The sequence below is a fragment of the Calonectris borealis genome, chromosome 11 (assembly GCF_964195595.1).
Source record: "Calonectris borealis chromosome 11, bCalBor7.hap1.2, whole genome shotgun sequence".
Lineage (NCBI taxonomy): Eukaryota > Metazoa > Chordata > Aves > Procellariiformes > Procellariidae > Calonectris > Calonectris borealis.
Window position 1 is genome coordinate 12808112 of NC_134322.1, and position 14748 is coordinate 12822859.

Genomic DNA, 14748 nt, shown 5'->3' on the forward strand with positions numbered 1-14748 from the left:
GAGATGGTATCTTCTGAAATTTTGAGCATGAAACCACTCTAATAATAAGATAAAATTTAAAACAAAACAAAAAAATCTTTTACTGCTGCTTGTTCACAGATGCTCAACAAGCTTCTCAGGGCCTACAGCTGAGACTTCAGTTCCTCTGTCTGATGGAGAGCAAAGCAGATCCTGTGCAACACTCAGCCACTTCCACTCATCTCAGCCCTGGAGACAACCCCCTGGTGAGGGTCACGCTGCATCCCTGGACAGTGAGCAGCTGGCCAAATCAGTGCTTCAAAGCTCTTTAACCAGAAGACCACTCAAACAACAAAGATCCGTTGGCTGAGCTAGAGCAAGTCACAGATTGCACTTGCAACCAAATAAAAGTTATGTTAGTCTCTGAATGGGAACTTACTTGTGTTTAGCACCACCCCCTCACCTTTTTTTTGGAGGCAAAGGACTAGTGTAAAAATGTTAAAAATATTGTTTACTACGGCCTCAGGGATTATCTTTTGATGTACAAATCACTTATGGTCCACTAACTGCAGGTTGAAAAACACTAGTTGAAAAGGGTTATGGTTCAAATTCTGGAGTTCACGAAGTTAAAAGGCATGCTGGCAGTAACTCTAGGGGGCTAAGGATTCGCACGTGAGTTTACTTGCCGATGGTAACTGCTACCAGGTGGGAGAAGTTTAACCTCCTGCACCAGCTGCAGAGAGAACAGCTTGCCAGTAAGGTGCTGGTGCAGGAACTGGAGCTGCACTTCACTAGTGCATAGTACAGAAAGGTAGGTTGCTGCTGAATTTTGGTTTGTCAAGCAGGTCAATCTTTTCAGAAGATAAAACATTTAGAAGAAAATGTATGAACATGGTACAGGCCATCTTCAGTAGTGCCCTGGACCTGTTGTAGAAAAGTATGCATTGGCAACCATGGATGCACCAGAATATTCACTCAGAATAGCACCTTATCCCTGCTGTGCATGAAATAAAATAACTCTAGAGCAGAGCCACACACTGGGGCGACCAGGCCAAAGTGTGTTTTGGTAGTCAAAACATGAAAATGCAGCATTTTTATATCATCCAAGGCAGAATATAAGACCAGCATGGCCCAGGGTCTGGTGGCTTGAATCCTAGAGAGAGAGCAAACAATTCTTTGACCTACCTCTTTTTTTTTGGTCTTGGTGCTTTTTTCTATGTCTCACTGTGTGAAATGTGTATAATGAGTCATTTGCTTGCAAGCCAGAAAGTATTCCACATAGAATGCAACATTTGCCTTAAAAATCTGTATCAGTATCTATTATATGAGAAGCAGGGGATTAGATTCTCATTTTAGGTCATATCTACACATAGGTTTTCCAATGATGCAATTGCTTTATAGTGTGGTAAGCTCTCCCAAAACAAGGGTACAACAGCCAGCATCAATGCAAGCGTGATTTTCTTTTTAATTTTTTTTTTTTCCAATGGCATTCCAGTATAAATGCATTTGTTCTAATGAAGGCTGACTTCAGTAAAGTTCCTGAAGGCAATGCCTGACACAGGGGTCTACTGCACATTCAAATCTCAGAGATTGTCTATGATGTGATAAATCCATATTGTGGCGTTTGGTGACAGATTCAGCTAATTATCAAATAAGACAGGAAAATATTTGTGGTTATAATAAAAGAAACATACTGAATTCTTGTCGTTCCTTTTAGAAACTGACAGCATGATTTTGTTCTAATAAATAGATAAGAAAAACTGTTTCTGTCCTATAAAAGTACACTCAAATTCAAACTTGCATTATGTAGCCATCCTTACTTTCTGTAACAACTTTAAAACCTGCAGCTCTGAAGAAAAAATTTAGGATATTTGGAGCTGTGATATTAATTGAGCATGGAAGTGCAAATAACAGGTCTGTTATTTTAAGATAATGCTCGACTTCTTTTAAGGATTCTGCATTAACACCTCTTGATCTATGCCTAAGTAAAAAAAGATAGTTTAATATTAAAGTGATGAAACCCTACCACTGAGTATCACCACTTTCATCTTAATCGGCTTATGGTATTGCTAGTTACACTTCAGTTGTTTGCAGGCTTTTAACGTTACAGAAAGCGCACCCCTCTTGCTCTAAAACGAGCTGACAGAAAGCTTGCAAAATGGATAGGGTGACTTTTAATGATGCAAGTGTTTAGTGGTTGATTAGATGCACTTTTGAGGGCTAAATTCTCCTGTGATCAAAAATTTACTTGAACACAAGGTAGTTTCAGCAGGAAAGGAAATAAAATGCTGAGCAAACTGTAAGTGATTGCTTCAATTATGTTTATTTTACGTTAATTTTTGAGAGTGAATGTTAACTACCTTCCTTTACCAGGGTGAAACAAAAGTCCTCCAGCTGAAACCAAGCTTTGATTTCAGCTCACATCTATGGTTGAATCTGTTTTGTTTTACAAAGCTCCTGCAGGACATGCTCCCCTTGAAAGTTTGCCAGGGTTGAGCTATTGGTGATAAAGTGCAAGGTACTTTAACTTAAGCAGTAATCTGGATTCAGCATTTTAGCAGGCCTGCATTTTATTAATTCAAACTGCTCGTGCCCAACTGAGACTGCCCTAGGAAATACTAAGTTTATTTGTGAAAGTGTCCAAGGACTGGTGCAGAGAATGTCAATACAGCGATCTTCCGGGTTTGTTCTATACTCTCAGCACTGACCCTCCATTAATTCCTGGCTGTGGGCAGCACTGGTAGCACGAGCTCCTGCCCGACCCCAGCCAAGGAAGGCAATGCCACCCTGCTGGGGGGAGCAGCTGTGGCTCATCAGGGTGAACTCCGGAGTGCCTCCAGCTCACAGCTGTGTCAGAGGGGTCTGGTGCTTTTCTATAGTGGTTTTTAGTCTGAAATACTTTTATCCTGAAAACTAGAGAGAACTCCTAACCCACGATGGCGAAGGTCTAATTACTACAGTAGTACATATAGGCTTGGATGTAAGTTTGGAAACAACCCAACTGCCCCCCTCGGCCCCAAACAGAAGCCTAAAACCTAGACCAAAGTATTACCTTCTCCTCCCTGTAGGAAGGTTGGCTACAAATGTGGGTGAGCACCGTAAGTGAAATAAGTAAGAATTCGCCCTGCAAGCCTACAGTACGTGATTTACATAGCAGAACTGCCACTCATTTCAGCATGATTAGGTATCATCTGATAAGGCAGCTCTGGGACAGGTATGAACCAGTATTTGCAGGTGAGGACATAATGAAGGTCTCGGGCACAACTTGCACAAGTCCAGCTGATGCCACAGCCATAGTGAACTGCTGGCAGCACCCCTGGGTCTCCTGTCTGCGAGCCCTGCTGTCTCCCAGCAGTGGAGAAAGCAGCCTTCACCTTAAGCAGCGCTCCAGCCCTGATCCCCGAGATAAGCGCTGCCCATTTTAGACCTGGCTGGAGCCCAGGAGGTCAGGGTTTGCCTACAGGATGAAGTGAATGGGATGTTTTGAAATGGAAGGGAGGTTTGGGGGAAAGAATACGCCCCAACAAGCAGGACAGCTGAAGAAAAAAGGGATTTCACTTCAACATCTGCTGTTCAACAGGCTGTGCCCCAGACAACGGTGCTGTCAACTTCACTCCAGAGAAGCATCACTTCCTTCCACCCACTGCTCTCCCCTGCTGTAAACATCCCTCCAGCATCTCAGCGCTCTGCCTTGCTGGAGCATGGGGCTTGCTGTCTTGAGTTGCTGCTGCTGGGGAAAAGAGCTGCTGCATGGCACTGCTCTCGCTTCAAAGAGTAATGGCTGCTGGAAAATGTGAGGGGAGAGAGAGGAGAAGACTATCAACTAGCAAGAAACACATCAGAGCATCTCAAGCACTACACTAGCATTATCAGCATGCCATTCTGGAAGGGTCAGCCAGCCTTGCCACAGGAATACTACCTCTAGAGACTGGGGAACAACGTGTTTTTAACTAGTCTTGGTTTTTCTGCATGGGCAAATCTGGTAGCTGGCCACCCAGTTACTTATTTGTATATGCAAAGCATGTGCTCTGCCACTTTCCTGGGCACAAATCAATTACATGTACAAAATGCAGGCATGAAAACCTGGAGGAAGCCTGAGCTCAAAGTCAACGATTACTACTATCTTGTTAAGCATTAAAGATTAACTACGCCAGTGAAAGGATGTGTTATGAAATGTCTTTCCCAGGCTGGAAAGTAAATAGAGGGAGAGTTTTGTGTTTTTTCGTCTCAAAGGCAGCTCAGAATTTGGAATAACTGTTTAAACTGGTGCTTTTATTTACCATAATATCAAAATGTAGTCACTTGCCACGTGACTGCTCATATTTTCATTTGAGATGTCGTGCAGAAACACATGGAAATCTGGTGAAGGCAAACCAATTTTAGAACATGTTCCGAGCAATTGTTTTGCAGCGCTGCCCTACAGTATGAAGTCTCTTACATTTCTTAAATTGCCTAATCAAATGCAGACTCTGTTCCAGTCACGCTAAATTTTCACATAATGGCAGAAAAACACTTCTTTCTAGCCTAGCACTGAACAGTTGGATCACATTATTACATTTGCTGCTTTTGTAGTCTCCGAGTGTGTATTTGTAAATGTATGTATATACATATTCACAGGGGGGAGGGAGGAACATGGGTGCTCCTGCTGAGAGACCCTGGGGACAGTCGGAGGGGCAGAGGTTATGTCTTGAGAGGTGCCTGTGCTGAAGGTCTGTGGGAGCACCTGGCTTATCAAGAACACAGAGGGGTAGTGGTGAGAAATTTATTTTTATTTATTTAAAAATCAGATATATTAGTGCAGGATTTGATCCAGCTGATTCCTTGCCCTACAGTCTGCTGAAGTTATTAAATGCAGTTAGGTAAATTATACCCATATTGTTGCCAGTTTGGGGTTGGAGGCAGGACTGGTGCGATGTGCAGCCATGGCTATCCTGCTCTGGGTCCCAAGCTTGGGCATGTCCCCGTGCTGCATCACGTCAGTCTCTGCCTCACAGAGCTGCCCGCTTTCCGCGGGCCAGACCAACCTGCAGGGCCCACACTCGGCCGTCGTTTGGAACAGGACGCAGCCGTGCTGGGCACCAGCTCTCCCTCCCCTCTGTCTTTTACTTGGGCTACATCACCTTATGGTAACGTTCACCCCCTGTAAGGCAGGGAAGTATTTGCATCATACTACTTCAGCATTTTGACTAGTGAGCCACAGAGAAGCCTCAGATCAGACCTTTAAAAGTAATAAAAAAAAAATTCAAATCAGTAACATATGGACCACAAGTGCTTGAATCAAGGTCACAAGGAAATCTGTGGCAAATCAGGGAATGAGACTTAGGGCTCTCAAGCTCTGCATTACAGCCTGTCCCATTCTCTCCTCCATACTGGCCTCCCGAGATCCCCAAACAATTGCAATGTTTCCCTAAATCCCTGTGTTATCACTAGTAATATTGGGCCAATATAAGAATGTGACTAAATAATCATCTCTGACCCACACACTAGATATGTCTGCAGGTTTATTTTTCCTCTACAGCTGCACCAAATATATTTAGATTTGTGTTGGCATAGTTTGCCAGGTAAAACCACTGTTCAGTCATGAGCGGTGCTTGTTACGTCTTTGGCAAGGATGAAAACCTGATGCTTTAGGGGGAGGAAAAGCCATAATCCACTCTCACAGTAAAACCTGTACAGTGGTACACAAGACAAAAAAAATTCTATCCATACCCTTGCAGGGAATCAGATTAATCCCCAAAGCATAGGATTTGATTATTTTTGTCTGAGGTTATCATTAAGGAAAAAAACTACATAATGCTAAAAATATCCACACAGCATTTACTTTATGAAGAAAATATGATTTACTGAGCAAAACCAAATTACTGGCTTTTCAGTGTTAATCGTTGATAAACACGTGCTGGGTTAAAGAAACTGTCACAGAGAGCAGAAGTTCGCAAATTGAAAGAAACCATTCAACTCTGCAAGACGATTTTTTTCCCCCTTATTACTCCTTTCATGAGACACCTGGGGACATTGTTCACACACTGCTGACAGCTTTCACACCACTGCTTTTCCTCTGTTATCCTTATCCTTCTCTTCGGCACTCATCTCCAGGTGGCAATACACAAAAGAGCTGTATTTGCAAGGGTTGCCAATGCTGGCTCCTTGGACAACCGTTGGAAAGCCAGAGGGCCCTCTCCTGCCTTGCAGCTTCCACAGGGCACTGAGCCTCCTGACCCACCAGGCAGTACTCTGATATTTAACACCTGGGTGCTGCACCGCTCGGGGAACATGCAGACTGCTTACAGCCCTTTCTTGTTTTTAACTACCATTACACTAACAGGCAGAGTTGCAGCTCCTTACTAACACTGGACTACATTCAAATACCATCTCAAATTTTAATACTGTAGCCTTAGCTATACACTGAGGCTTTTGTAAGTTAAATACACATTTTTCCTTTCGGTAGTCTCCCAGAAAAGATGGTTACACAGCCCAATAGGACACCTAAGTGTTCACACAATATGGGAAAGGGGTACCCGAGGGGAGGAATACATAAACAAGGGCTTGAAATACAAGCGTGAGAGTTTTCTTTTCACCCCAAAGTGCATCTGCCATGATAGACGTACACAGAAATAGCAGCAACACTTTCTGTTGGTGCTGTAGCTGCTGCAGTCCCTATCCACCACCAGCGCCCACAAGCACGCCTGGGAAGTGCAGCAGCAGCACTTCAGGGAAATACCTTTTGTTTCATGCCAAAACAAAGCTCTAAGGAAGGTCCTACCCAACAGAGGTGTGAGCTTGTACCTTTACTGCTGCTTGGGAAAGCAGAGACCCACCTGTCATGACCATTTGGCATAAGAGAGATGAACTATATGGCTCATGTTAAGAAAAGCCTATTATTGCAGTAATAGCTGAGCTGAGTGACCAGCTGATCACCTCTTATCTCTTCTGAGGTTTCACTCCCACCTCTGGTGGGCAGCTGGTCTGTGATGCTGGTCCCCCCACTGCTTGCTCGTTACCCTTCCAGACAAGCACCTCTGCGTTTGCTTCCCCACTGCCCCTCATGCACTTGAAGAGCCCCCCAGCACGCATCTGCCAATTAACTCCTCATTCTCATCTCAAGCCCTCTTCAAAGCTCTCCTTTGGCTCTGATGCCTACAAGCATGTGTGCCCCCTTTCCCCGACACACACAGCTCGGCTATGTTTAGGTGGCTTGTGCGCTAACACGGCTGCTGACTGCACAGGCCAACGCGGCTCTCCTGCTTCTAGGGGCCACCATCTGACTGTATCCATCTGCCGTCTCTTCTCTTAAACCATCCACTGTGAGGAACAAGATCCATCCTTTTTATTCTGTGTTTATCCAGTGCCTATCGAATTAGAAACCTGGGCTGCAATTTGGCTCTTGGATGCAATGGTTAAAAAAAAAAAAACCAGCAACAACAAACCTTTTTGCAAGAAGAGTATCTGTGTGCAAATACAACCTCTGTAGTGTTACCAAGGTCAGGCAGACCAAGGCCAATCTGCTGTGTGAGAATATAAATCAAAGCTGTCCAGGGACTGATTTCATTTACAAGGTTTGTAACCATTCTGGACAGAACAAATGTCACTTGCTTGAGCTCCTTGCTCCTCCTCTTCCACCACCACTTCTTTGCTCCTCCACTTCCACCCAGCCCCTCCCCGCCTGGTAACACCTCTTGACCTCCTTTGCTCTTGAAAGCAAGAGTTCTCTTCTAGCAAGAAAGCTGTGGCTCATGCATGATAGACAGCCATGCTAGGCCAATTTATTTAAATTATACAAAAATCTCAACAAGTAAAATTAGCACAGAGCTACAAGTACATTCACCTGCTGGTTACCTGCCATTCATAGCACATGTCAGATTAAAACAATAAATCCTGTAACGACTTCTTTCCTATTGCATTCATAGATCTGCAAAACAAACCAAGGAAAGCATCTGTAGCAAGTATTAGAGTCTGGGCACAGATCCTGTGAAATCACATGGTTTCCGTTGTGGAACTAAAAAGGCTTCTACAAGAATGTGTGAAATACACAGCCGAAATTCTCCATTTCTTTCTGTGCTCTTTGGCAGTTTGCATGGCTAAGTTAAAGCAGCAAGTTCTGTTTCTTTAGCTGGCGGCTTTCAAAGCACAGCCCGATCCGCAAATTGGAAGAGCACAGGATTCAGCTAGCAAGGTCCCTCTCGAGGAAGTACAGAGTTAATGTAATCCCAGTCCAAACAACAGGTTGCTATCTCCAAACTGGAGCCTTGAAATGAAAGAGTCCAGTGGTTGCCTCACTCCTCGCAGCCATTTTGTAGCCCATCTGCAGGTGTACCCGCTGAGCTGCAGCGGGGCTGGGCAGGGGTGCCAAAACTAAAGAAACTTCACGTTCTGGATGTTAACTTTAGTTACCATAGCCAGACAATGCTGCCAGTGGTGTGGAAGAAAAAATTGCTGTAGCCAGCTGTGCTGTTCACAGTCGGATGGTTTCTGTGCAGCTCCAAATGGTTATGGAGCCAGTAGCCTGTTGTGGCCAAGGACAGGATGATGGATGGTCTACACACACTGTCCAAGCACGGAGAATGGCAGAAGTTCACTTCAGGGTTGTTAAAATGCTAATCTGGGTTAGTTAACAAAAGCCGAATGGAACAGAAAAGTTAGGGAAATAAACACTACTCATACGTTATATATGTGCACCACAGATTTGATCTCTGTGGTTAACACAAACATTTGACTTTGGAAGTAGGACAATTCAACACTCTTCCTGTTTGAATAAACTGAATCAACTTCTGATATTAGCTGTAGTGTAATTACTGTCAAGCCATGACAAGAGAAAGCGGGCTACAGCAGACAACACAGAGCTCTGGAAAACAACATCGGAAGGGCAGTAACACGATTTTCACTGCACACCTCTTCCATGTGACATGGGAACAAATCAGAACCTACTTTCTCTTGAACTTGAGGCTTGCAGTTATTCACAGAACAAGTAACAACTTCATAAAATGGCTTAGATGGATTTTAACGGTAACTGCAGTAGCTTATCTGATGCATAAGAAAAGAGATCATCTGTTCTAACAGCAGTTTTGACAAAAGCAACATTTGAACTGTTTTAATTACATACAGAGCTGCTAAGACTGAAAATAACTTGTACTACCCAGTGCAAGTAATATGCCTTCCATCTTTTCTTAATTACTCGTGGAGCAAATCATTACTTTATCCAATGGAAAGACATCTGATTTTTTCAAACTGGAATTATAGGTGTGTTTAACACACAAGTACGTAATCAACCACCATCTCCTCTGTTCAGTAAGCGAAGCAAACACATAGCGTATTCCTTGAAGAATATCAGAAACTACATTATAAGTAAGCTTATATGAGCACATAAGCTGCTGATGTAACTGTTTCCTTTGCCTTACAAAGAAAGCCTAGAACCGAAACGGCCTCTGTCGTATTACTTGTATGACACTTGATGAAAACTGACCGTATTCACGTATGATCTCCACCTGACTTCATATTTCAAATTTCTTTTTTTCAGAAGGAAGCATAACCAAGCATTTCAACATTTCTTTACAGGTTCTGTCCAGCTAACTGGGCTTCACCAGACTTCAAGGGATGCTGAATCCTGTGTTAAGTGCAAGCATGTTTTTAAAAGAATTTAAAACCTATAAAAATCAAGAGCTGCAATCTGCATGTGACCAACTCTAGTAAGACCAGAAGATATGTTATTACAAATGCCTAATATATGCTTTGAAGTGAGCTTCTATGACGTACTTTTCTTTACCTTCACACATCTCATATAACACGACTGATCAGATCGAAGACCCATTTAGTCAGAATTAATTGCATATATTAATTAAGTATTCTATCTAAATGTGCGCTCTTCATAAGTCTACATCAAAGTCACGGCGGTTCCAAGGGCTAAAGTATCTGCTCTAATAGTTGGCTCAGATCAGCCACACAAAAGAGGTAGAAATGTTCAGATGGTCCAGCTCAAAGGGCATGAGAGGCTAGGGGGAAAAAACCTGCAGCCATACAGCTGGTTTGTAGAGCTTTCACAGGGCCATCACTGTATTCCTGGCACACACTCCTGCATCACACAAAGCACGTTTAGAAGATGATGTTATCTTTGTTGCATCTCGACCATAAATGAGAACAGGTAGTGACAGACTGCAGGATGTGAGGGAGGATGGTAGCTGTTCACTGTAACTAAAGGTGCAGATGAAAGTGAGAAGCCAGTTAAATACACCAATTCAGAGCCTCTGGGTTCTACTTATTTGGCTGTCCTTTTGAGGATAAAGCTGTGCCACATAATTCAGAATGCTAATAAATGCCTACTACAAACTTTTTCTTCCCGTTTTTAAAAAAACTGAGCTTTATATTAGTTAATAGAAAAAGTGTTAAAGTTCATGATTATATAGAAAAGAAATCAGAGCACTCAACTGGCAATTTGTATTTATCTAAGCCAGAATAAATGTTTATACAATATCTGCCAACATAACAAAATATGCCTGTCACTTACTACATTAAACATGATTACATACAGCTTAATTTACTGAATAGTAACTTAAGTAGGCTTTAGAGGTGCATAGAATTTTATAGCATGAATAAAGCAGAAAAAACATCTATTCTCTTCTGCCACAAAAGTGATTGCAAAGCTTTACAATGAGCTTCCTGTTGGACTTGGAAAAAGGAGAGAACCTCAGAAAATTCTCTGTGAAAGTATTTGTATGTGAGAGCAATAGACCAGCAGTAAAAGCTTCTAAGACAGTAGGAAGCTGTTCCTTCAAATAATATTTAAGTGAATTAATAAACATCATTATGGAAAGACTAACAACTTAGAACACAAAGGTATCCCAATAAAAATGCATATTTTTCCCCAAAGGAAATAAATAGGGAAAAAATGCCACACATTTACAGAGCACTGAACAGTATTTTAGAGGAAGTTTGCTGTAATTCCTGCACATTATGTGTGAAGCGTGCGTGTGTGTGTACATGGATAAGCTACAATACCATCTGTACAGCAAGTGCCACATATGTGAGCATTATGAACCATCATTGCTGCTGCTGCTATGCTCAGAAGTAAATGTATTCTAAGCCACACACACACACAAATACAAATGACTTTACACACTGGGGCCGAATTTTACTCTAATTACTCACAGGCCTGTGATACAGACATAATCTTGACCAGAAGTAAGAAACAACTCAAAGATTGGCAGAGAACCACTAATTTAAGACCGGCTATATTTATGCTAACAAGTGGGATATCCACTGGAACTACAATATTTTCAATACAACAATCTAAAGCATACTTAATCACATTTTTCAACTCACAAGATAAAACACAGTGACAATCATGAAAACCCCAACAAAATAACTCCACAACCCTTTAAAACACAGGCGTAATATCCACTTAGAAATATCTGTGTGACCTTTCATTTCCATGCAGCGCTTATAAATAATAAAGAAGGCTTTAAACCCTTTCTAATTACTCCCTGAAAGCTGCTGTATCGGTTTCTGCAGTGCTGAAACGCCCCCACCCCCGCCAGGAAAAAAAAAAAAAAGTTTCTCGCTCTACACCTGAGCAGAGCATTGTTTTCACCAGGAGGCGAGGAGCACGGAGCGGAGCTATCCCTGCCTCGGCACGGGGATAATTCAGAACTGACTCTAGTTTGTTTCCATCCATAATTGATGGGGAGCTTGAAACACAGCTCCCTCTGCCTCCCAGCGCCCGGCTGCTGCCGGGGAGCCCGTAAATCACGCCTCGCTGGGCGCCCGCGCCGCCGCCCCGCCGGCAGCGCCGAGCCCCCGGGGCCGGGCCGGCTCAGCCCCCGGCCCGGGGCCAGCCCAAACTCACCCTAAGTGTCCGGGGCGATTTCGCCGGGGATAAACCAAACAGCTCCGCTTCGGCTCCCCCCGCTCCGGCCAGCCGCGGCTCCCACAGCGTTCGCCCGCCCCGCTCGGCAGCGCCTCCGCCGCGCACCCGCCGCGGCCCCGCGTACCTGCCGCCGCGCCGCTGCCCACGGCCGCCGCCCGCCGGCGGGGCTGCCTCCTCCGCCCGCTGTCCCCCGCCGGGCGCCCCATCCCGGCGCTCCGCTCGGTGCCGAGCCAGCGCGGGGGAGGCGCGCCCCGCAGAGCCCACCCCTTCCCGCCCGCCTCCCCCCCTTCATGTACTTGTCCTCGCCCGCCCCTCGCCGCGCCGCGCCGTCCCGCCGCGCCCGGCCTCGCTCCGCCCCCCGCCTCCGCGCACACACCGCGCCCGCGGCGGCACCGGCCCGCGCCCCGCCACTGTCGCGGCCAACTTTTTGGCTCCCCCGCCCGGCCCCGCCGCGGCTCTCACCGCACCCGGGAGCGCGGCCCGCAGGAGGCGACAGCGCGGCCCCCGGCCGGTGGCGGAGCTCCGCGGCGAGCCGCGCCATGGCGGGGCGGGGGCGGCACCGCCCCGGCCGCTGCCCCCCGCCTCCGCCCTCCCGCGCCGCGGGCAGCGCCGCGCGCGGCCCCGCGCCCGCCGCCGCCACCGAGCGGCCACGGCCGCGGCGGCGCGCGCGGAGCTCCGGCAAACTTCGCCTGTAGTTTTACCCCTCCCAAACCACCTCGGTAAACCTGCCCCCCTGCCTCCGAGCCCGTGCCCATTCCGCCTCCGCAGCCGCGGAGGTAAACAGCTGGGGCCAAGCCATCAAGAAGGCGTTTTGTTCATCGCCGATGCCACCTTCGCTTCTTAATACAGAAATTTTCATTTCTACTTCGAAAGAAAAAGTCATTGCGAGCAATGCAATTTTGCAGGCTAATGAGACTCAATTTTGCAGAAGAGTGCTTTGCGTGTGCTGGTGGTGGGGGCGGTGGGGGGGGGCGTCGGGGGGGGGACGTCCTTGAAATGACATCTTTTTAGGTGCCTTTCCAAAATCCCCTCAGATACTCCAGAAACAAAGGGATTAATCCCACAAATTAAGTCCAGGAAATAGCTGTCACTAATTCATTTTTCTTCACATGGAAGATAAATTAATTAAGGCTTAAAGTGCCACGAAATATTTTGGATGCCCCTGCAAGAAAAAAAAAGGATCCCTCGCCAAACTGTATCATTTGTGCTTGTTTTATGGGAAATCAGAAAAATTCTGAGTAAAAATAATTTAGAGATTTTTGCCGGGGAAGCATCCCTGTCATTCACTTGCAATTCCAAAATTCCTGCCCTTCGGCTGCGCACTGCCTCCACACCAAGTCCTTGGGCAGGTCGCTCCCCACAGCGCTCCCGCCCCTCTGGAAGACAAGCGCTTGATACTCCCAGGCAATATTTTGGGCTGATCCTGCAGGTTTTTTATGCACGCACCACTCGCAGCGGGAGCATTGCCTCTTGAGAACTGACTGATTCATCTAAGCAAGGGCGCCAGGATTTGGCCCATAGTAAATTCTCTTTAGAGATGGTGCCAACAAAATCTCTCAGCCATGGGAATAGGACGTTTTTGGCAACTCAGTCCCTTGGCTGTCTCTCTCTGATGTTTCCTAGTGGTGACAGGCTAAAAGCAAGATCATCGTGGGCTTCCTCACAGCAAACACAGCATGGCTATGTTGCACCCCAGGAGCTGCTGCCTGGTTAAACGTGTAAGGACATTATTTTCTCTTTCTCAGGAACAGCCTTAATCTGAAAACCATCAAAATTTGCATAGTGCATGAAAATGCTGCGATAGAGACTACTTGCTTGGTTAGGAATTGAATTGCAACCTGAGGACAAAAAATCTTAAGAGTGCCTCAAAGATAAGGATTCGCTTCACAGAATAGCTCTGTGGCCTTTTCACTGGAAGTCAAACACTCGGAGCAGACCCACTATTGTGCGGATTTATAGAGGGTACGGGTACCTAGGTGCAAGCTCCCCACACCAGGGCATTACACATGTGGGACTTGCTTCTTGGATTTTTAAATGCCTGTTGGTGGTGCTAGACAGAAAAACTGCAGTCCTAGAAAAGCCACCCATATTTTCATCCGATACATCCTTTTTGTGATTGGCACGTAGAAATTACTCAGCAATGCTGCTCGGTTATCCCAACGGCGGGGGCATGGAAGCATAGCGCAGCCTGTGGCATCTGCTTGGGCTGTGGCTGCACACTCCCCTCTGCTCTGAGCGGGGCTGCTTGTGGGAAGGGACCTTTCTTCCCCACTATACCTCCCAGCCAGAGGCTGATTCAAGGCTTCCATATATCAGAATGAGAGATTAATATGGTTTAAATCTCCTTCTGCTTCAATTAGGCAGATGACACAATGTTGAGAATCAGATCACATTCCTGTAGGGCAAAGGGTTTCAGTTTGAAGTACAGCATTTTAGAGGATTTTGGTATAGCCAAGACTAATATCTTGTGTCTGCACTTAAATATGGTGGTTTATTATAGTTTCAGAATTTGCTGCGTGGCTAGAAACCACTTTATGTAAGGATTTAAAGTATGTGCACTTACAATATGTGTGCAGTCAGGGAACTACGCAGCCACAGGTTTTTAAACACAAATATATGCAGGCTCCTATTGATATGATAAACTATCAGTAACATGTGCTGCAAAGCTTCTTAAATCCTCATTGACACAATAGACCACTATTGTGTCAATAGTGTGCAGATTAATGGGATATTGTCAGGCTATTTTAGACCTTAACTTTCATTTATCCTAAAACTTGTTCTTCATTGTAACTCTTAACCTTTGGATTCTGCCAACACATTTCTTGTCAGAAATATACTAATGGAATTAAAAGAAACCTGGCTTTTAAATGTTAATTACCCTTAGAATGATTGATTTGTAAAAGAAACACATCAGCAGAATCTGAAAGTACAGAGGC

General features: G+C 45.3%; 1 protein-coding gene across 1 annotated transcript in view; it reads right to left on the minus strand.

The window, feature by feature from the left end:
- SEMA6D (semaphorin 6D) overlaps positions 1-12043 on the minus strand; it is a 30623-nt gene extending 18580 nt beyond the window's left edge. The window contains exon 1 of the mRNA XM_075160055.1: positions 11937-12043. The gene's annotated coding sequence lies outside the window, so the exon portion shown is untranslated. The remainder of the gene's footprint in view (positions 1-11936) is intronic.
- Positions 12044-14748: the final 2705 nt, after the last annotated feature.